This window comes from Triticum urartu, chromosome 7A (assembly GCF_056163025.1).
Source record: "Triticum urartu cultivar PI428250 chromosome 7A, HENAU_Tu73, whole genome shotgun sequence".
NCBI lineage: Eukaryota > Viridiplantae > Streptophyta > Magnoliopsida > Poales > Poaceae > Triticum > Triticum urartu.
In genome coordinates, this window is record NC_141879.1 from 250,685,893 (window position 1) to 250,708,673 (window position 22,781).

General features: G+C 47.7%; 1 long non-coding RNA gene across 4 annotated transcripts; it reads right to left on the reverse strand.

Moving 5' to 3' along the window:
• Positions 1 to 916: 916 nt before the first annotated feature.
• On the reverse strand, positions 917 to 4,299 carry LOC125525236 (uncharacterized). Of its 4 annotated transcripts, none has more exons than XR_015611982.1 (5): positions 3,981 to 4,299; positions 3,745 to 3,805; positions 2,894 to 3,224; positions 2,402 to 2,816; positions 917 to 1,808 (listed from the first exon to the last, which is right to left on the reverse strand). It is a non-coding gene; the product is annotated as an uncharacterized LOC125525236 (long non-coding RNA). The 4 variants fall into 4 exon arrangements; XR_007291208.2 differs by having other exon boundaries at positions 2,402 to 2,482; positions 2,595 to 2,816; positions 2,894 to 3,805; XR_015611981.1 differs by having other exon boundaries at positions 2,894 to 3,805.
• Between the last annotated feature and the right edge of the window lie 18,482 nt (positions 4,300 to 22,781).

Sequence of the window (22,781 nt, forward strand, 5' to 3'; positions counted from 1 at the left end):
CAAGGTACTTCTCACGGCTAGGGTTCAGTGCCGTGATTACCCTATCATAGGCGTCTGGATTTGTTAGCTTATTATCTGAGGCCATGATCAGCAGGAAGTGCTCATGCGGAATACCCCCTTTTTTGGAACTCGGTAACATGAGCATACTCCACAGTCAGGCCAAAGTACTTCTTTTTTATCATAAGATCTTTCAGACTCCGCATCTTGGCCCTATATACTCTGGCCACCAGGTCAGGACGGTCTTGTGGTGTTTGTCTGGATGCAAGTCTAGAAGTTATCTCCTCTCAGTAAAGGTTGCAAGTCATAGTGATTAAGTAATCAGGCTTTCCGTATCTTTGGATGACGACCATCGCATCAAGGAATCTTTGTCGCATGTCTCGATCACCTCCCGGAAAAGTCTGAGGGAGCATGATTCTTTTTCCAATCTGAGTAGCACGCGTCTCTCCAGAAGTAATTAGGCTCATAATTGGTTCTTGCTTTTGGAATACAAGCATGATAACCAACAAAACTATACATTAGGGTCATAATTGGTTAATGTTTAATTCTAGTTATTCAGTAACATACATGAGGCTGGCGAGATTTTTGTTACCTGCACGTATGAGTTTTTGATTCTGAGGCTTCCAGTAGAAATCAAGCCTCATAGTCTCCATTTTGATGTACATGTCAACAAGCCACTGTTGCAGAGGACGCCTCCCCATGCAATAGGATGTTAAAAATTTCTTCCCTGATCTGCAACTTGAAACAGTAATACTCCCTCACATTGACATATTTTCTAGACTCAGTGGCTTCATCCTCATCTTGTTTTTCGTTGTCATCTACAAGATGGTTGCGACAACGAATTATGAATAATGCCACTACTAAAGATTGCAGGAATTCATGGATGGATCACCAATTGTTATGACACCTTTACCTGCTTCTTGTTCATCGTCCTAGTTGTCATTTTCATCCTCATTGCCTGCTTGAGCGGAAGTTGGTCCCTCATATGGCAGCCAACGGTTCCATCCCGTCTCCCCAGCCGGTTAAAATAATGGGTACTCTAAAGGATCATAGCATTCATAATAGGCTCTGATGCACTATAACACTTCTATCGAAAGTGTGTTGCGAGTCACTACCTTCCACCCACATTGCACCCACCTGAGAAGCTGTAGGGGCATTGTACCTCCGTTTTTCCAATTTTATGTTTGTGTTTAGTGTAATTTTATATTCTGATAGGTTGGGAATTGAACCAACGCTCTTAAAAGTCTCGACATACGGGTTGTTCTTCAGTATACGCAGAATCTTGCGTATGAGGTTGATATCTAGATCTGGAGAGCGTTTCATCCTATGCTCCAAGGATTCATCTGTATCATAAATGTACAACTGCAAATGCCTAGGTCTGTGATCACCTGGTACAAGATGGTCTAGACGGTGGTACAACTGACCGTGAGCACGGAAGGTGTATACACCGGTTCTTGCCGCGGTGTTGATCCAATTATCAAGGGCAACTCCAAGGCTCACGAAGGAGAAATGGGAGTTGAAACAGTGAATGTGCTTTCTAAAGTACTTTGCATCCATGTCGATCTGACTTGTAAACAATCATTGTAGATCTTGAGGAACCTCTGGGATAAATACCTTGAGCTTACTTTTTCTGCAACAGAAGTCTGGACCTTCATACTGGAACCTCATTGCTCCACAATGGATACAGTCTTTTACTGGCTTCAAAACATGATGCTTGTTGGGTAGATTGTGGTAGACGTAGTCGTAAGGATCATGAGTCTCGAGCCTATGCGAACCATCAGTTGTCACTCTGTATGATTCGAAGTCATCACCTGGAAAGTCACAGGCAAGAGTTAATTATGTGCAGTAGTAATGAATTACTATAACCTTGTGCACTGAATATCCTAAATTCATCATCATTATAGCTGGTTTCTCCTTCTTGGAGCGTGTTCAAGAATTCCGTGTGAAGGACAACCTCAGAATCAGCTAAACATATTCACATTGGGTAATATTATATTCACAGTGGGTCAAATTTGGAGGTAGACGGTTCAGATGATTGGTTGCGCAGTAATCCAATTTACATACGGCGAGCGATGTCAGGGAAACATGTCGAAGATTGCTCTGTTCCCATAAGTTTCATCTCCGGACGCTCCATTGAACCATTAGGTATAGCATACCATCTACTTTACATTATGATGTCCTTTTGAGTTCATGAGCAGGCTTCTGCTATACATTATAAATTACAAAAGCGATAAGGAAATCTAATGATAGATTTAAAAGAAAGTTAAATTTCACCCGCGTAATTCAGATATGGGCTGATCCATCTTGAGTGTGTGTATAACAGAAGTGCAAACACGTGTGATGACACGTCTAATGATATATTTAAAAGAAAGTTAGATGCCCGTCCGCACATCACCTTCATTACCATTATGTTTGTTGCATTGTCCTACTATTTCCTGCAATTGATGTTCACGACCACCATAGCTTACCCGACCAGAGGTATGAGCTGACACAGAACAGACACAAAACATGGCATCAACCCATAATTCGAGACAAAAATCACCCTGATGTAGATTTTCCAAATTTAAATAATTAAGGTAACATGTTGGTCGTCTAACCAGATGAAGCTTGTGGGGCAGATGATGTAGGCACTTGGACATTCACCCTGGCAGAGGCAGCTTTCCGTGCGATTCGGGCCATCTTCTGTTTGTTTATGTACTCAGCCCACCGCTCGTCGGATAGCCCGGCATACCAACTTTGTCCACTTCTTTTTCTGCCTGAAATGTTGTCTTGTTGAAGATGAACAATACCAGCGGAGCTTGCAGCCGTACATACTGTAACTGACATGTAGATGCGAGGATTCAGATATGTATAAATGATGCATGAATGCATTAGGACACGAAATGGAAGCGCCTACCATCTATATGTGTGTTGGTGATGTTGGCCAAAGGGATACATTGCTAAGACCTTATAGAAGAAGCACGTGCCTCTGATTCCTGGGCATGGTTTAGACTTCGTACGGACGCAACCTTCTTCTGTTGCCGGGGGACACGACGCTTCTCGGGGATCTCTGCTTTCTTGTCATCAGACAATCTGGTGTACCATGATTGGCCACTTTTATTTTGAGCAGCAGAATTACTCTCCGCATTTCCATTTAGAGGTGAGTTTGTTACGTCCTGCAACGGGGAACGTTCCCCTGAGGCAAACCGATGTGCATCTCGAATATCACCTCGAATATTCTTACCCATCTGCGTTTTGCAAACACAAATGATAGAGACACTAGAAACAAAAAAAAAGTGCACGACCACAGTTTCCATGTATTTCAACTTCCATCTATTGTATTGTGCATTAAGAATGCAACTTCCATGTATTTTTTACCTTAGTTTCCATCTATTTATTTATTTTTTCACTTTCATCTATTTATGTATAAAGCTGAGAATTGCGAAAGTAGGTCGACCAAGAAATGGATCATTAATAGTCAACAGGAGATGATCTCAAAGTTTGTTTGACATCAAGCAGAGACACTGGAACAAAAAAAATGTATAGGACCATAGTTTCCATGTATTTCAACTTCCATCTATTGTATTGTGCATTAATAATTGCAACTTCCATCTATTTTTGACCTTAGTTTCCATCTAATTATTTTTTACTTCCATCTATTTAGGTATAAAGCTGAGAATTTGCGAAAGTAGGTGGACCAAGAAATGGATCATCAATAGTCAACAGGAGGTGATCTCAAAGTTTGTTTGACATGAAGCACTCACTCACCTTTGCAACGTGAGGTTATACTTGTCTATCTTTTTGAACAATTTTCATCTGACCTTGCCAGCTACATACAGTATATAGAGAAAAAATCAGGTGCTGAGATGTTTTAAATCTGTATAGCAAAAACATTTGTAGTTAACAAGATCACCAATTTTAATCCGGAAGTACATAGAATGCGTTGGACTAACGATCCTCGCGATAGAATGTGTGAACTACAACAGAAACAATCGAAACTGAACCTTGCGGGGGTGCAGCTCGGCGACGACGTGCATGAGATGCCGCGGCGAGCAGAACCATGTCGCGCCCGATGGCACTGAGGTAGATGGCGCGCAGGTCTCCGGCAGCCTCCAACAACGGACGGGAGACGCCGCGGCGAGCAGAACCGTGTCATGCCCGGGGGTAGTGAAGCAGACGGCCGCACAGGTCTCCGACAGCGGACAAGGGACGATGACTGCAGGCGGTGCGAGCAGGAGGGGGTCTCCGGCGGGGACGGCGGCGGCCATGCAGGGCGGGGCGGGGTAGCGGGGGCGGGGCAGCCGACGAGGGATGTGGCGTGGGACGTGGGATGGGGTGGGGATAGCGTGCGTGCGCGGGGGGGGGGGGGGGGGGGGGGGGGGGGGGGGGGGGGGGGGGGGTGTTGCTGCTAAACACTTGTTAGATGAAACGTGTTTTAGTGAGTAATCTGTTTTGGATCTCCGCACTTCTTTCTATTATAGGGGTAATAGATAGATAATGCTAAAACAAACAAAATTACTTGAAAAGGATGTCTTGCATTCTAAAATTCCAAAACACATCAGACACCAAGGTTCAATAACCTACAATATAGAAACTAGAAATAAATTTTGAAGTAGAAGTTTAGAACATAATTAAATGCCCAAATCAAAGTACCAATATTACTATTTTTTTATTATTTAACTTTAGTAGATTAGGGTCCATTAGAACCAACATATGGAAATTTGATATCTCTGGGCCGACAAGGTCCATTAAGCAAGTACTTTCTTCTTACCAGATCTTTCAAATTTGGATGATAAAGTTCTATCATTTTTCTCTTGCATGGATCATATTAGATCTCCTCCCAATTAATGTCTTCTGGAGCATCTTGTGAGGGTGCCATTCTTTTGAGAAGAAACATGTCCATATTATCTGCATTTAACTAATAAAATTACAAAAGAGACAACGAAAATTGATGTACTAGCTACCAGTAAATACATACAATTTGTTGCTGTTAGGAACAACAACTTGTATTATTAGGAGGCCAAAGCCAACATATATACACATACATGAGGATGCCAAAAGGCTACAAGAGTATACCAAAAGACTGAATGCAAAAGGTCAAAAGGCATCACTAATATAACTAACACCCCCCCTCAAACTCATGGTGGATCCACAACACTGAGTTTGGAAAGGTGAAATCCATGTTGCGCTCTAGCCTGGGCCTTTGTGAAGAAGTCTGCTAGCTGTAACTCAGAAGGCACATACTGAAGAGCAACAACATGATCCTGCACAGCAGCGCGCACATAAAAAGCATCAACGCTAATATGCTTGGTAAGCTCATGCTTCACGGGATCCCGTGCAATACTGATAGCACATGTACTATCTGACAAGAGGGTGGTAGGTGTTGTAACAGAAACACCAAAATCCTCCAGTAACCATCGTAACCAAGTCACCTCTGCCGTCAGAAGAGACATAGCTCGCAACTCAGCCTCTGCACTCGAACGGGAAACTGCAGTCTGTTTCTTCGTCTTCCAGGCAATGAGAGAACCACCCAGAAAAACACAGTAAGCAGAAAGTGAACGGCGATCCGTAGGATCACTAGCCCACGTAGCATCTGAATAAGCCAGGACCTATAACAAGCTGGAGCAGGGAAAAAAGAGACAGCGAGAGATCGTGCCACGAAGATATCGTAGAACACGAAGAAGGTGACTATAGTGTACCGAAGTGGGAGAAGAAACAAACTGACTCAAGATGTGGACAGGATAGGAGATATCCGGACGAGTGACGGCGAGATAGACAAGACTCCCAACAAGATGACGATAACGTGTCGGATCAGACAAGGGCTCACCATCAGAAGCGCGGAGGTGAAGATTGAGCTCCATAGGTGTCTCAACAGTGCGCTCATCACTAAGAGCCGCACGAGTAAGAAGATCCTGGATATACTTTTCTTGGGAAATAAAAAAGCCATTAGAGGTGGAGGAAACCTCAATCCCAAGAAAGTAACAAAGAGGACCAAGATCAGACATAAGAAACTGCTCACTGAGACGTGCCTTGACAAAGGCAATGTACTCAGGGTCATCACCAGTGATGATCATGTCATCAACATATAGAAGAAGAAGAGTCCGACCACGAGCTGAAAGGTGGACAAACAACGCCGGATCATGAGCACTCGCTGAAAAACCAGCGGCGGTCACCACAGAGGCAAAACGCTCAAACCAAGCGCGAGGGGCTTGCTTAAGGCCATAAAGGGAGCGACGAAGACGACATACCATGCCATCAGGGACAGAATACCCGGGTGGTGGCTGCATATAAACCTCCTCACGCAACTCAGCATTAAGAAAGGCTTTCTTAACATCAAGCTGAGAAACAGACCAATGGCGAATAGAGACCACAACGAGAAGTGTGCGGATAGTGGTCATATGGGCCACAGGAGCAAAAGTCTCATCGTAATCACGACCATGCTCCTGCTGAAAGCCACGAGCCACAAGACAAGCTTTGTAACGCTCAAGAGAACCATCAGAGCGAGTCTTAACTTTGTAGACCCACTTACAAGTGATGGGACGAACACCGGAAGGAAGAGAAACAAGATCCCACGTGCCGGTGCACTCAAGAGCAGCAAGCTCCTTTGCCATCGCAAACTGCCATTCAGGATGAACAATAGCATCGCGATAAGAGGTAGGCTCAAGTACAGCCGAAAGACCATATCGACTAGGAGAATAGCGGTCAGGGGGAGGGCGAGGCCGAGCTCGAAGACCATAAGTCGGCTGGGATGAGGAGGACGATGCACCAGAAGTAGATGGCACGTTAGTGGATTTATCCACCACACGTTGACGACGAGTATAATGGAAAGGAAAGGAGGGAAGAGGTGGAATCACTGGAGGTGGAGACGGAGAATGTGTCGGTGATGAAGGTGGAGAAGGGGAAGGTATCGGTGATGAAGGTGGAGAAGGGGAAGGTATCGGTGATGAAGGTGGAGAGTCATGCGATGAGGGAGGAGAACACACCGTAGGAGAGGACGACGTCTGATCTGCAATAGCAGGACGAGGAATAGGAATACTGGGCACAGAGGGAGGTGTATCTGGAAACGTAAGAAAAGAGATGTCCTCCGCTGAAAAACCCGAGGAGGATGGACATGGGTAGAAGGGGCGAGACTCATCAAAAGTCACATCTCGGGAAATACGCATCCGGCGACCGACAGGATCCCAACACCGATAGCCCTTATGCTCATCAATGTATCCGAGAAAGACACACTCAACAGACTGAGCGGTCAGTTTGGTGCGTTCACGAGGGGCAAGCAAAACATAGCAAACGCAACCAAACAAACGAAGCGCCAAATAATCAGGAGGATGACCAGAAAGACGCTTGAGAGGAATACCACCTTGTAGAGCTGTAGAAGGCTGAATGTTGATGAGATAGGTGGAAGTGGTAACAGCCTCAGCCCAAAAGTGAGGCAGAAGAGAGGCAGCGATCATCATCGCACGCGCCGTCTCAAGAAGGTGACGATGCTTGCGCTCAGCCACACCATTCTGAGCATGAGCATCAGGGCAAGAGAACTGAGTAAGAGTGCCCTGCTCAGCAAGAAATCCTCGTAGTGCATCAGAGATATACTCACCAGCTGAATCTGCGCGAAAAATACAAATAGGAGTGAAAAACTGGGTGTGAACTATGGCAGCAAATTTTTTGTATATAGATAAGACCTCACTACGAGAAGACATGAAATAGATCCAAGTGTACCGAGAAAAATCGTCTATAAAGATAATATAGTAGCGATGGCCCCCTTTCGAAGAGAAGGGATCCGGACCCAAACATCAGAGTGAACAAGATCAAAAGGACGCTCGGACACTGACTCACTATGAGGGTAGGGCAGCTGAATTTGCTTACCAAGTCTACAACCCAGACAATCCAACGAAGCATTACCAGCGACAGACCCCAGAACACCGCGATGAACCAAAGACGAGAGACGAGAACCACATAAATGCCAAGACGATGATGCCACTGCTGAAAAGAGCTGGTAGATGCAGCTACAGGGGATGCGAGACTGGCGGCACTGGCAACAGAGGGAAGACGAAGCCAGTCAAGCTCCCATAGACCATCAGAGCGTCGAGGGTCAGCACCAAGCAGAGCACCCGTGCGGCGATCCTGAACAGAACACGAATCAAAGTCGAGAATGACCCTACAACTAGAGTCAACAATCTGACCACCAGATATGAGTTGCATGGTAAGTCGAGGAACATGAGCGACAGAGGGAACATGAAATGAAGAAGTGCTAAGAGTGCCTCGACTAGCTACAGGGAGGGGAGTGCCATCAGCCGTAAGAACACGAACAGGAGACTCAACAGGTAGAACAGAGGTCAAAGTGGAAGAATCATACGTCATATGAAAAGATGCTCCAGTATCAAGAATCCATGGGGATATACCTGAATGAGTTGAAGGTGGTTTCTCAATGCCAGAAGAGTTAGTCACAGAACCTGCAGAAACTGTCGGTGAAGAGTCCCAAGCATCAAGCAGGCATCGCAGCTGTGCAATCTCATGCGCAGACAGGGACACGATAGAAGCTTCGGTAGAAGAGATCGACGTAGAAACATCTGACGACGATGAGCAGTCGCCACCACCCATGGAAGCCGCATGTAGAGTTGACCGAGAGTAGCGAGTCGACGTAGAGCCACATGTGGAAGCCACATGGGGAGGCAACATAGAGCGGTTGCCGCCGTGCGCGGAAGCTGATGAAGCTATGTACCTAGGGTAGGGGCATGGGCCTGTCCTAACTGACCTACCCAAGGACATCTCCAGAAGAAAATATCTTTCAGTCGACTTAGAGGTGTTCCACTCGACAGACTCGAAGATACTCGACCAAGAAGCAATCACTCGACCAAGACCAAGCCACTCGACAGTCAGGAAACTTAAAGGCACTCCGCATGACAACGGTCGGTTATTAAGTAGCTTTTATGGTCATCATAACACTTTATTACTAGCGTTACCAGTAACGCCCTGCCTTAATGTACATTGAATCCTTTGTAATGTGGGCCGGCTGGGGTCCTGGCGCACTCTATATAAGCCACCCCCTCCTCCGAGACAAGGGTTCGCACCCCTGTAATTCATACACACATAATCCAGTTGACCGCCTCCGGGCTCCGAGACGTAGGGCTATTACTTCCTCCGAGAAGGGCCTGAACTCGTAAACCCTGCGTTATTACAACTTCTCCATAGCTAAGATCTTGCCTCTCCATACTTACCCCCTACACTACTATCATACTTAGAACCACGACAGTTGGCGCCCACCGTGGGGCCGGTGTTTTAGCGTTTTTGTTGGAGGAGTTGCGACCTTTTCCGACCCGAATCATCATGGTTTTCGGCGGAGTTTTGGTGGAGGGCCGTGAGATCCATCTCGGCGCGCTCACGTTCATCGCCGACGACTCTGCTGGCTTCAGGAGGCTCCGCTCGACGTGGACGCACTCCCTGTTCGCGGGGCAACACACTTTAGTGCGTGCGTCCGCGGCGTTCTCCTGCGACAACCGTCGACCCCCTACCGGTCGGCTCCTGTGTTGTCCTCCCTCCCTGTTTCCCGCCGGCGCAAGCGCTCCGGTCGGTCGAGACTTCAGCGGTGGGTGAGGCACGCGGTGGCACGCTAGTCGGCCACCCCTCAAGTCGCGGCGATCGAGCCCGACGAATCCCTCTACGGCATGTTCGACCTGTCGACTGGCTCCGCAGAGACCGCATCCGAGTGTGACAGCAGCGATCCGGCGGCGGAGGTTCTAATGGTCGATGGACCGCCCAGTCCTCCCGGTTTTCCCCGCACCGACGGAGGCGCGGGTGGAGGCGACCCGTCGCGTCCCCATGAGGAGTATCTTCCCGAGCCTCTCACGTCACTGCAAAGAGAAGAACTTCGCCGCCGGAACATGGATGCACTGCACACTCCTATCGTTGGAGAAACCCTCGAGGCTCGCGCCTTGGAAGACGCGCGCCTGGCAAACTTGGCTGAGCGCACTCAACTGGAGAACCTCCAGCGAGCACTCGACGAGCGTGCGCGACAACGGGTTCCCGAATCCAGTCGACGTCAGCTCTTCCCGCCCCCGCAGGTATATCGAACTCCAATTCAAAATTTAGCAGCTGCGACCCGTATAGCAGAGTTGATTCAGCCTTCCCAGTCGGAGGCTGGCAGAGGCTTGCTACAGATCAGAGCGTTACTCCGAGCAGCAGGAGACCAGAATTCCGTTGTTTCCCAGTCGCGGAACAGGATTCATAGCAGATCCGTTGCCACGGACACAGTCCAGTCGGCTCATAGCCCAAGATCGCCTCCGAGGCGTGAGGGACGTGGAGACCGGCATAATCAGTATGAGAACCATGAGCAGTATGATCACCGAGTCGATCGTGACGGTCGACGTCGAGTGCCCACCCCTCCCCCGAGGAGCGGGTCGTATGTGCCACGCCAGCAAGATGACAGGCGCCCTCATAGTGTTGGGCGAAGGATTCCAGTCGACCCAGGGGGCCAGGCTTTGATGCGAGATCTATTCTCGTTCAAGGTTTGGTCGACAGGAACAGAGCTCACCGAGAAGGACTCGACAGAGATGCACCGACCAGCAGCAGGGTACATGTTTCGGGGCCAGAGTGCTTTAGCAGAGCCATCAGGGCCGCTGTGATTCCTCCCAACTTCAGGTTGGCGACTGGAGTCAGTAAGTTCATTGGCGAGTCCAAGCCCGATACTTGGCTTGAGGACTACCGAGTGGCCATCCAGATTGGCGGCGGCAATGATGAAGTGGCCATGAAGCACCTGCCTCTCATGTTGGAGGGCTCGGCCAGAGCGTGGCTGAACCAGTTAGCGCCTGGCAGCATTTACACGTGGGAAGATCTCTCCCGGGTGTTTGTCACCACATTTGAAGGCACATGCAAGCGACCGGCAGGGCTGACGGAACTGCGGTCTTGCGTGCAGAAGCCGAATGAAACTTTGAGGGATTACATCCAAAGGTGGATCACGTTACATCACACGGTGGAGAATGTGCCCGATCACCAAGCAGTTTGTGCCTTCAAAGAAGGTGTCAAGTACAGAGAACTGAATCTGAAATTCGGTCAAACCGGAGATATGTCCCTGAATCGGATGATGGACATTGCCACCAAGTACGCTAATGGTGAAGATGAGGATCGACTCAGAAGTGGCAAGCTCAAGTCAGTCGCCCAAGAAACCGGAGGAAATTCCAATCGGAAATAGAAGCGAAAAGCCGAGCCAGCTGCTCCCGGAGAAGCCTTGGCTGTAACCCAAGGAAAGTTTAAAGGGAAACCTAAAGGGCCTTGGAACCCCAAAAAGGTTAAAGACCAGGACGGAAATGATGTGTTGGACTTACCGTGTCTCGTCCACACAAAGAAAGATGAAGAGGGTAATTTCATTTACCCGAAACATACCACTCGACAGTGTCGAATCTTGATCCAGTAGTTCCAGGGCAAGCAACCCAAAGATAAGGAAAAGGAGTCGGACAAGGTTGAGGACAAGGAAGATAGTGACGACGGATACCCTCAGGTCAATTCCACTCTGATGATTTTTGCCGATGTTGAAAGCAAAAGTCGACTGAAAGTTATTAACCGAGAGGTGAATATGGTCGCTCCGGCGACACCCAGTTACCTGAAATGGTCTCAGACTGCCATAACATTCGACCAGTCCAACCACCCAACGCACATCGCCACCCCTGGGAGGCAAGCTTTGGTGGTCGACCCAGTTGTTGAAGGCACTCGACTGACCAAAGTCCTAATGGATGGTGGCAGTGGTTTGAACATATTGTATGCTGAGACGTTGAAAGGGATGGGCATTCCGATGTCCAGACTCAGTGCCAGCAACATGAGTTTTCATGGAGTCATTCCTGGGAAGAAGGCTGAGTCACTCGGCCAGATTGCTCTTGATGTGGTTTTCGGTGATTCCAAAAATTACCGCAAAGAAAAGTTGACATTTGAGGTCATAGACTTCCAGAGTGCCTACCATGCTATTTTGGACAGGACGGCTTATGCATGCTTCATGGCCCGACCATGTTATGTGTATCTCAAATTGAAGATGCCCGGCCCCAAAGGTGTGATCACTATCACAGGCAATCAGAAGAAAGCGGAAGAGTGTTTTCAGAAAGGTTCGAAGATCGCTGATGCTCAGATGGCAGTGGTGGAGTTGCAAGAATACCAGAAGACTGCAGACCCGAGTGATTTGTTGCGAGCCAAGAAGCCCACTATAGAATCAGCTTTTCAGTCGACTGGCGATACGAAGACAGCTCACATCCACCCGACCGACCCCAACGCTGCTCCAACTCATATCTCGACAACACTCAACTCCAAATAGGAAGAAGCGCTCATCCAGTTCCTCCGTGAGAACTGGGACATTTTCGCATGGAAACCTTCTGACATGCCGGGTGTTCCCAGGGAGCTGGCTGAGCACCGCCTAAGAGTCGACTCAAAAGTAAAACCTGTCAAGGAACATCTCCGACGGTCCGCTGTCCAGAAGAGAAAGGCCATTTGTAACGCCCTCGATGCGGCTATATCTCCCACGTGTCGAGGCACGACTTAGAGGCATAACCGCATTGAAAGCAATGTCGCAAGTTAGGCAATCATCACAACATCCATGTAATACATAATAAAGGGATGAGTAACATAGTTGGCTTACACTCGCCACGTCAATCAAGTACATAAGTAGCATTACATCAACCAATCACTCATGGCCCGACTACGGCGCCAAAATAAAAGATAAACCCAACATGCGACACGGTCCCGATCACCCCGACTGGGCACCACTACTGATCATCAGGAAAAGAAACATAGTATCGTTGAGAGTCCTCGCCGAACTCCCACTTGAGCTCGAGCGCGCCATCTGGAGCGGAATCATCAGGCCCTGCATCTGGTGTAATAGTAATCTGTGAGCCACAGGGACTCAGCAATCTCGCACCCTCGCGATCAAGACTATTTAAGCTTATAGGTAAGGCAAGGTTAATATATGTGGAGCTGCAGCAAGCGACTAGCATATATGGTGGCTATCCTGTTCGCAAAAGAGAGCGAGAATAGAAGGCAAAGCGCGAACGCATAACTAAAGAGGGCAAACCTGCGGCAAGCATTACTCCAACACCGTGTCCACTTCCCTCCGCTGAGAAGAGGCCATCGCGGTAACTCACACAGTTGATTCATTTTAATTAAGTTAAGGTTCAAGTTATCTACAATCGGACATTAACAAATTCCCATCTGCCCATAACCGTGGGCACGGCTTTCGAAAGTTCAATCCCTGCAGGGGGTCCCAACTTAGCCCATGAAAAGCTCTCACGGTCAATGAAGGAATAGACCTTCTCCCGAGACGTTCCGATCAGGCTCGGTATCCCGGTTCTACAAGACACTTCGACAAGTTAAAACCAATCCAGCAACACCGCCCGAATGTGCCGACAAATCCCGATAGGAGCTGCACATATCTCGTTCTCAGGGCACACTTAGATGAGACTAGCTACGAGTAAAACCAAACCTCAAGTTGCCCCGAGATGGCCCCGCAGGCAGCTCAGTCGGACCAACACTCAGAGGAGCACTGGCCCAGGGGGGGTTTAAAATAAGATGACCCTCGGGCTCTGGAAACCCAAGGGAAAAAGAGGCTAGGTGGCAAATGGTAAAACCAAGGTTGGGCATTGCTGGAGAAGCTTTATTCAAGGCGAACTATCAAGGGGTTCCCATTATAACCCAACCGCGTAAGGAATGCAAAATCCGGGAACATAACACCGATATGACGGAAACTAGGGCGGCAAGAGTGGAACAAAACACTAGGCGAGAGGCCGAGCCTTCAACCCTTTACCAAGTATATAGATGAATTAAGATAACATGGAAATATAATGATATCCCAACAAGTAAATAGGGTTCCAACAAGGAACGGTCTCCAATCTTCACCTGCAACTAGCAACGCTATAAGAGGGGCTGAGCAAAGCGGTAACATAGCCAATCAACGGTTTGCTAGGACACGGTGTTGGAGTAATGCTTGCCGTAGGTTTGCCCTCTTTAGTTATGCGTTCGCGCTTTACCTTCTCTTCTCGCTCTCTTTTGCGAACAGGATAGCCACCATATATGCTAGTCGCTTGCTGCAGCTCCACATATATTAACCTTGCCTTACCTATAAGCTTAAATAGTCTTGATCGCGAGGGTGCAAGATTGCTGAGTCCCTGTGGCTCACATATTACTATTACACCAGATGCAGGGCCTGATGATTCCGCTCCAGATGGCGCGTTCGAGCTCAAGTGGGAGTTTGACGAGGACTCTCAACGATACTATGTTTCTTTTCCTGATGATCAGTAGTGGTGCCCAGTCGGGGTGATCGGGACCGTGTCGCATGTTGGGTTTATCTTTTATTTTGGCGCCGTAGTCGGGCCATGAGTGATTGGTTGATGTAATGCTACTTATGTACTTGATTGACGTGGCGAGTGTAAGCCAACTATGTTACTCATCCCTTTATTATGTATTACATGGATGTTGTGATGATTGCCTAACTTGCGACATTGCTTTCAATGTGGTTATGCCTCTAAGTCGTGCCTTGACACGTGGGAGATATAGCCGCATCGAGGGCGTTACAAGTTGGCAAAAATGCATTTGGTAAACAGATTTCAGACTTAGTGAATTTAACACTTGTCTAGAATTTCAGATCAGATAGCACTCTTCGGGGCATCAAAACTATATGCTACAGGACCTGAACATGGCCAAGTAAAGCATGGCATGGAGCTACTCGAAGAGCTTAACAAAAGTCCCATAGTGACCTTGAGCCAAAAGGGATCAGAAAATACATTTGCAAGCATGTGAACATGGCAAAAACATAATCAGTTCTCAGACTTAGTGAAAAACTGGAGCATGCTGAAAACAGATATCAAGTAGGCATGTTTACGAGCTCTATGCACTCACTACAGAGCATGTCATGATAATCTAAGCTTACACCCATCAATAATACACAAAATACAAGCTAGACATGGCAAGAACAATGACATAGCATGCACGGATCAACTACAACATCATCGGCAAAATCGCTAACTAGTAGACAATCTATCCAGATTCACAAAGTAGCAAAAGTAGAGCTCGATTGACTCAAGCTAGGTGCTCCATAATTGCAAATAAAGACATGGATGGATAGAGCACTACAAGATTAACAAAACATCCTTACTGATCATCCTCAAAAGAGGCACGGATCACTAGGAAACAACATGAACATATGGCATCATGAGATAAACAGATCAAGGACTTAGTGGAAATGCTAAGTCCCTGAAATCAGCACTAACAAGTGCACCACTTTGCAAGCTTGTGCTAGTCACCACACACATCACAAAAATACATGGGTTGCACCTTTGGAAACATGGCAAATCTCTTAACAAAACACATGTAGAGCACCTAGGCATATCATGCACACAATAATCATGGCAAAAATGACAAATATCTAAATGGAGTAGCAGATCTGACAATTATCTCAAGTAACACTCTTCTAACAACATTTCGGGCATCAAGATGAACTCAAATGAAAATGATGCAATGGAATGAAATGATGTGCTCTCTGAGATGAACATTTTGATATGCTATATGCCCAAAACGGAGCTACGGTTACAAAGTTACGATGCGATGAACAAGGGCATATGAACTAGGGTTTCGGGAGAAAGTCAACCGAGATTTCGGATCTCAGATCTGCACGCTTCCCGAGGTCGCCGGAACAGTGCACCGGAGCTTCGCCGGGGAGGAGGACGACGCCGGAGGGGGGGGTCGCCGGAGTGGCGCGGACGCCGAGGAGGTCGCCGGATGGCGGCGGGTGGCGCGGCGCCGGACTTGGGAGGCGGCGGAGCCGGGGTCGAGGCGCCCTTGCGCCGGTGGTCGGGGCGGCGCTCGCCGGGCGCGGGGACGAAGGGCGCGGGGCGCGCGGGGAACTACGGGCTCGCCGGGCCGGCGGTGGAGGAAGGCGGCGGCGACACGTGGCGCTGCGTGGTTGGTGGCGGCGGATCGGGCGGACGTGTCCGGCCCGATTCGGACACGTCCGGCGGCGAGGGGATCTTTTTTTTAGGGTTTAGAGAGAGGGGATCCGAGATTTGGAATGGGGGAGGTATATATAGGCATAGAGGGAGCTAGGAGTGTCCAAATGAGGTGCGGTTTTCGGCCACGCGATCGTGATCGAATGCTCTAGATGATGGAGGAGGTTTTGGTGGGTTTTGGGCCAAATTGGAGGGGTGTTGGGCTGCAACACACACGAGGCCTTTTCGGTCCCTCGGTTAACCGTTGGAGTATCAAACGAAGTCCAAATGGTACGAAACTTGACAGGCGGTCTACCGGTAGTGAACCAAGGCTGCTTGGCAAGTCTCGGTCCAATCCGGAACTGTTTAAACCCCGCACACAAAAGAAAGGTAGAAATGACCACCGGAGGAGAACGAAGCGCCGGAATGCAAAACGGACAACGGGGAAAATGCTCGAATGCATGAGATGAACACGTATGCAAATACAATGCACATGATGAAATGATATGAGATGCATGACAACAACAACAACAACAACACACACGAAGACAAAAACCCGAACCTGAGAAAATAAAATAACTTAACGCCGGAAACGGCAAGAGTTGGAATACATAATGGGTAAATCATATCCGGGGTGTTACAACACTCCACCACTACGAAAGGATCTCGTCTCGAGATCTAGGACTGAAAGAACGCCGGGTACTCAGAACGGAGATGATCCTCGCGTTCCCAGGTAGCTTCACGGCCGGAATGGTGTGACCACTTGACTTTGAGGAATTTGATCGACTTGTTGCGAGTCTTGCGTTCAGTCTTTTCAAGAATAGCAACTGGGTGCTCACGATAAGAGAGATCTTCTTGGAGCTCAATGTCCTCGAAGTTGACAGTGCGGTCAGGAGTCTTGAAGCACTTTCGAAGCTGAGAGACATGGAACACGTCATGAACATTTGCAAAGTTTGAAGGAAGCTCGAGTTGATAGGCGAGATCGCCTCTCTTGCTGACAATCTTGAAAGGTCCCACGTATCTAGGGGCAAGCTTCCCTTTGATACCGAAGCGACGAGTACCTTTCATAGGAGAGACGCGGAGGTACACATGATCTCCAATCTCGAAAGCCAAATCCCGGTGCTTACTATCATAGTAGCTCTTCTGGCGCGATTCTGCTGCTTTGAGGTTATCGCGAATGACTTTGCACATTTCCTCTGCCTCTGTGATTAAGTCATTTCCCAAAAGCTGGCGCTCACCGATTTTAGACCAGTTGAGAGGGGTACGGCACTTCCTGCCATACAGAATTTCAAATGGGGCCTTGCCCGAACTTGCTTGAAAACTGTTGTTGTAGGAGAATTCAGCATATGGAAGACAATCCTCCCACTTCATGCCGAAGGAGATCACACAAGCCCTGAGCATATCTTCAAGAATCTGGTTGACACGCTCGACTTGACCGCTAGTCTGAGGGTGGAAAGCTGTGCTGAAGCGGATGTTGGTGCCCATGGCCTTCTGAAAAGAATCCCAAAACTTGGAGGTAAAGATGCTGCCACGGTCTGAAGAGATCACTTGTGGAATACCGTGCAGAGAGACAATCCGAGAGGTATAGAGTTCAGCCAATTGAGCTTCCGTGATAGACTCTTTGATAGGCAGAAAATGAGCCACTTTAGTGAGTTTGTCGATAACAACGAATATAGCATCATTGCCATGTTTGGACTTTGGAAACCCAGTCATGAAATCCATCTCAATGTGGTCAAACTTCCATTCTGGAATGGCAAGAGGTTGGAGGAGACCCGTTGGCCTTTGGTGTTCTGCCTTCACTCTTCTGCAGACATCACATTCATTCACGAATTGAGCAATCTCGCGCTTCATTCGAGTCCACCAATAAGCCTGCTTGAGGTCCTGATACATCTTTGTGCTCCCAGGGTGGATGGAGAGGAGAGAATTGTGAGCCTCGTTCATGATCACTTTACGAAGGTCACCTTTGGGCACGACAATACGATCCTCGAAGAAGAGAGTATCCTTGTCATCCAGGCGGTAGCACTTGTACTTGGGTTGACTCTTGGCAATCCCAATCTTCACCTTCTTCACCATAGCATCAAGAAGTTGAGCTTGGCAAATCTGATCTTCCAAGGTAGGAGAGACTTGAAGGTTGGCGAGGAAACCTTGAGGAACAATTTGCAGATTAAGTTTGTGGAAAGCTTCACAAAGCTCGGGTTGATAAGGCTTGAGAATCAGGCTGTTGCAATAAGCCTTTCTGCTCAAAGCGTCAGCAATCACATTGGCCTTGCCTGGAGTATACTCGATACTCGGATTATACTCTTGAATCATTTCGACCCATCGAGTCTGCCTGAGGTTGAGATTAGGCTGAGTGAAGATGTACTTGAGACTCTTGTGATCAGTGAAAATGTCCACTTTTCTTTCCAATAAGAGATGTCTCCAAGTCAAAAGAGCATGCACAACTGCCGCCAACTCGAGATCATGAGTGGGGTAGTTCTTTTCATTGGGCTTCAACTGGCGAGAGGTATAAGCAACAACTTTTTTCTCTTGCATCAACACTGCGCCAAGACCTTGGAGAGAGGCATCACAAAAGACCTCGTACGGTTTGGATTCATCAGGCGGAGTCAGAACTGGAGCAGTGATCAATTTATCTTTCAAAGTGTTGAAAGCAATGTCACACTCCGGAGACCAAACGTACTTGACGTGCTTCTGGAGAAGATTTGAGAGAGGCTTCGCGATCTTAGAAAAGTTCTCCACGAACCTTCTACAATAGCTTGCTAGACCGAGGAAGCTACGGAGTTGCTTCACATTCTGAGGAGGTTCCCAATTCACAATTGCAGACACCTTCTCAGGATTCACCGCAATGCCCTTGGCAGAGATGATATGACCAAGATAAAGAACCTCATCGAGCCAAAATTCGCACTTGGAGAACTTGGCGTAGAACTGATGTTCCCTGAGCTTATCGAGTACCAAACGCAAGTGCTTGGCATGATCTTCCTTGTTCTTCGAGAAAACCAGAATGCCGTCGAGATAGACCAAAACGAAGTCATTGGTGTAGGCGTTGAAGATGAAGTTCATCATGTGAGAGAAAGTCGGAGGAGCGTTGACGAGGCCAAAAGACATGACAGTGTATTCATATGAACCATAGCTTGTCCTGAAGGCCGTCTTGGGAATATCTTGTTCACGGATTCGAATCTGATGATAACCCATACGGAGATCAAGCTTGGAGAATACTTGGGCACCCTTGAGTTGTTCGAACAGCTCATTGATGTTGGGAAGTGGGTAGTTGTTCTTGATGGTCTTCTTGTTCAATGGACGGTAATCAACACAAAGTCGGTCCGTTCCATCCTTCTTCTTCACAAAAAGAACACCACAACCCCACGGAGAAGAACTAGGCCGGATGAGACCCATTCTCTCTTGAATATCGAGTTGCTTCTTCAGCTCCTTCAACTCTTCAGGTCCGAGCTTATAAGGACATTTGCAAACAGGTTCCGTGCCAGGTTCAGGATCGATGACGAATTCAACTGGCCGGTGCGGAGGCATTCCTGGAAGCTCTTCTGGAAAGACGTCTTGATATTCGCAAATGACTGGAATTTGAGAGATGGCATCCAGTTCACCCTTCTCATTGAGAGAAAACAGACGGATGGTATTATCCCGAGCGACAAAGACAATAACATCCTCAGACGAATGAGTCAATTGAATCTGCCTGGCTGCACAATCAAGCTGCGCCTTGTGCTTAGAAAGCCAATCCATCCCGAGAATAAGATCAATATCCAAGTTACCAAGGACCATTGGAGAAGCCAGAAACTTGAAATCACCCATCATGATAGAAATATCCGGAACCATCATACTAGAAATCAGACGCTTAGCCGGAGAGACGACTTGCATAGCTCTAGGTAAAGCCTTAGTACTAAAATTGTTCTCCGATGCAAATGGGAATGACATGAAGGAATGCGATGCACCAGAGTCAAAAAGTACTTTAGCTGGAATATCATTAACAGGAAGGTTACCCATGATGACATCTGACGAGTCCTTTGCCTGAGCTGCATTCATCAAGTTGACCTTGGCATGCTTGGGGTTATGCTTGACCACAGCTGTACTTGCCGATCTCACAGGAGGAGGAGGAGGAAGACGCCTCTGGTTGAAACATTTGTTGGCATAGTGACCCTTCTGTTGGCACTTGTTGCACGTGACCTCTGAAATCGGACGGTGGTACGGAGCACTCGATCTTGGAGCTTGAGATGAAGTCTTGTTCTGAAAGCCAGGGTTGGGTGGGTGGGAAGATCCACTGCCACATTTGCTCTTCTGATACGGCTGATGGAACGGAGGAGGAGGAAGTCAATACTTCTGCTGCTTGGCCACTTGAGTAGAGGAAGACGGAATAGCATCTCGGACTCGCTTCTTGGAAGCATCACACCTCAGTTGAGCGGCCTCTTGCTTCAATGCCATGTTGTAGAACTCATCGTACCTCAAGGGCTCAAAGAGAACAAGAGCTAGCTGGATTTCTTCTCTGAGACCACCCCTGAACTGATATATCATGCTCTTCTCATCAGGGACGTCCTGCTTGGCAAAGCGGGCGAGCTTCTGAAACAACTTGTTGTAGTCATAGACAAACAAAGAGCCTTGCTTCAGGTTGTGGAATTCCTCATGCTTGTTTTCAACCACGCTCTGAGGGATATGGTGAGCTCGGAAATCTTGACGGAATTCATCCCAAGTAATCACACGTCCACCTCTGGAATCCTTGTACCGCTGGAACCATTCTGCAGCTTGATCTTTGAGTTGGAAGGAAGCGAACTTGACAAAGTCCTCAGGCCTGACGTTACTGCACTCGAAATGCTTGGACAGATCCACGAGCCAATCGTCAGCATCAGTTGCCTCAACACAATTGCTGAAAGTTTTTGGCCCATTAGCAAGGAACTGGCTGAGTGTAGCAAAGTGATTCTGATTGTTGCCTTGGTTCCCTTGATTGCCTTGATTGCGCTCTTGAAGAATTTGCATGATCAACTGCGTGTTTGCATTGGTTGCGGCCATCACAGCTTGCCATACCTCCGGAGGAGGGGGAGGTGGTGGCGGATCTTGATTCTGATTCTGATTGGTGCTCTTAGCGGGAGCCATACTGAAGAGGTTGACCACCGTTAGCACATTGCTACATAAAATGAAGCTGAATCCAACAGAATGAAAATTGCAACATAAAGTCTTCACATCCGAACAAAATGAACGAATGCATTCCTCTTGAAATGGTCACATATCCATGAATTGAGAAGCCACTCAAAATTTAGGTAGAGAAATAAATCAACAAGGTACGGATCAAGAACGAATACTCGGTAAGAAATCCCAATCTCAAACCAATTATCCGTGGAAGAAGAACTAGAGCTACAAGAATTCCCACCTATGAAACTCCAGAACCTTTCCGGTTATGCAATCAGGTGTTGGGGATATAGGGGAAGCATAATATCTCACCCAAATCTAGCAAATCCTACATCCAGCTGTATCCATCCTTCAACACATAACCGAGAAAAACTTCGGAAACCATCTACCTCAACCTTCGAAAAGCATCCGTTATACAAGTTATGGCGATACTCCCGAACTCCCGCCCCAGTACTGGGTGGCGTCGAGGTTATCTCACCAACGAACTGCATAAAAGAGATTTTCGATGTCGGCGTACTAAACTCAGGTATTCCAGAACTGCAACGATAAAATTATGACGACAACACCTCATAGCTCAACTCCCCAGGACACTTCCACAAAACCCCTGACAGGAGGCACCAAGAATTGTTCTCATCATAAAACCATCGGAACGATTCCAAGATACCCGCGTGATCCTAAATTTTTTTTAGTGAAATTTGAGATGAGAAGAGTCAAAACTCTACGTCAGGATGCCTTACCAGAGCGATGAGGAGACTGGGAAGTAAAAGAATTCCTAAACTCTCCGATATATAATTCCTAAATGACTCAAAACATTTTTTCTAGACACAACTCGGCCGCTAATAACGATCAAGCAATGGGGCTCCTAAGGTCGGGATGGCTCTGATTACCAACTTTTAACGCCCTCGATGCGGCTATATCTCCCACGTGTCGAGGCACGACTTAGAGGCATAACCGCATTGAAAGCAATGTCGCAAGTTAGGCAATCATCACAACATCCATGTAATACATAATAAAGGGATGAGTAACATAGTTGGCTTACACTCGCCACGTCAATCAAGTACATAAGTAGCATTACATCAACCAATCACTCATGGCCCAACTACGGCGCCAAAATAAAAAATAAACCCAACATGCGACACGGTCCCGATCACCCCGACTGAGCACCACTACTGATCATCAGGAAAAGAAACATAGTATCATTGAGAGTCCTCGTCGAACTCCCACTTGAGCTCGAGCGCGCCATCTGGAGCGGAATCATCAGGCCCTGCATCTGGTGTAATAGTAATCTGTGAGCCACAGGGACTCAGCAATCTCGCACCCTCGCGATCAAGACTATTTAAGCTTATAGGTAAGGCAAGGTTAATATATGTGGAGCTGCAGCAAGCGACTAGCATATATGGTGGCTATCCTATTCGCAAAAGAGAGCGAGAAGAGAAGGCAAAGCGCGAATGCATAACTAAAGAGGGCAAACCTGCGGCAAGCATTACTCCAACACCGTGTCCACTTCCCAGACTCCGCCGAGAAGAGGCCATCACGGTAACTCACATAGTTGATTCATTTTAATTAAGTTAAGGTTCAAGTTATCTACAACCGGACATTAACAAATTCCCATCTGCCCATAACCGCGGGCACGGCTTTCGAAAGTTCAATCCCTACAGGGGGTCCCAACTTAGCCCATGACAAGCTCTCACGGTCAACGAAGTAATAGACCTTCTCCCGAGACGTTCCGAT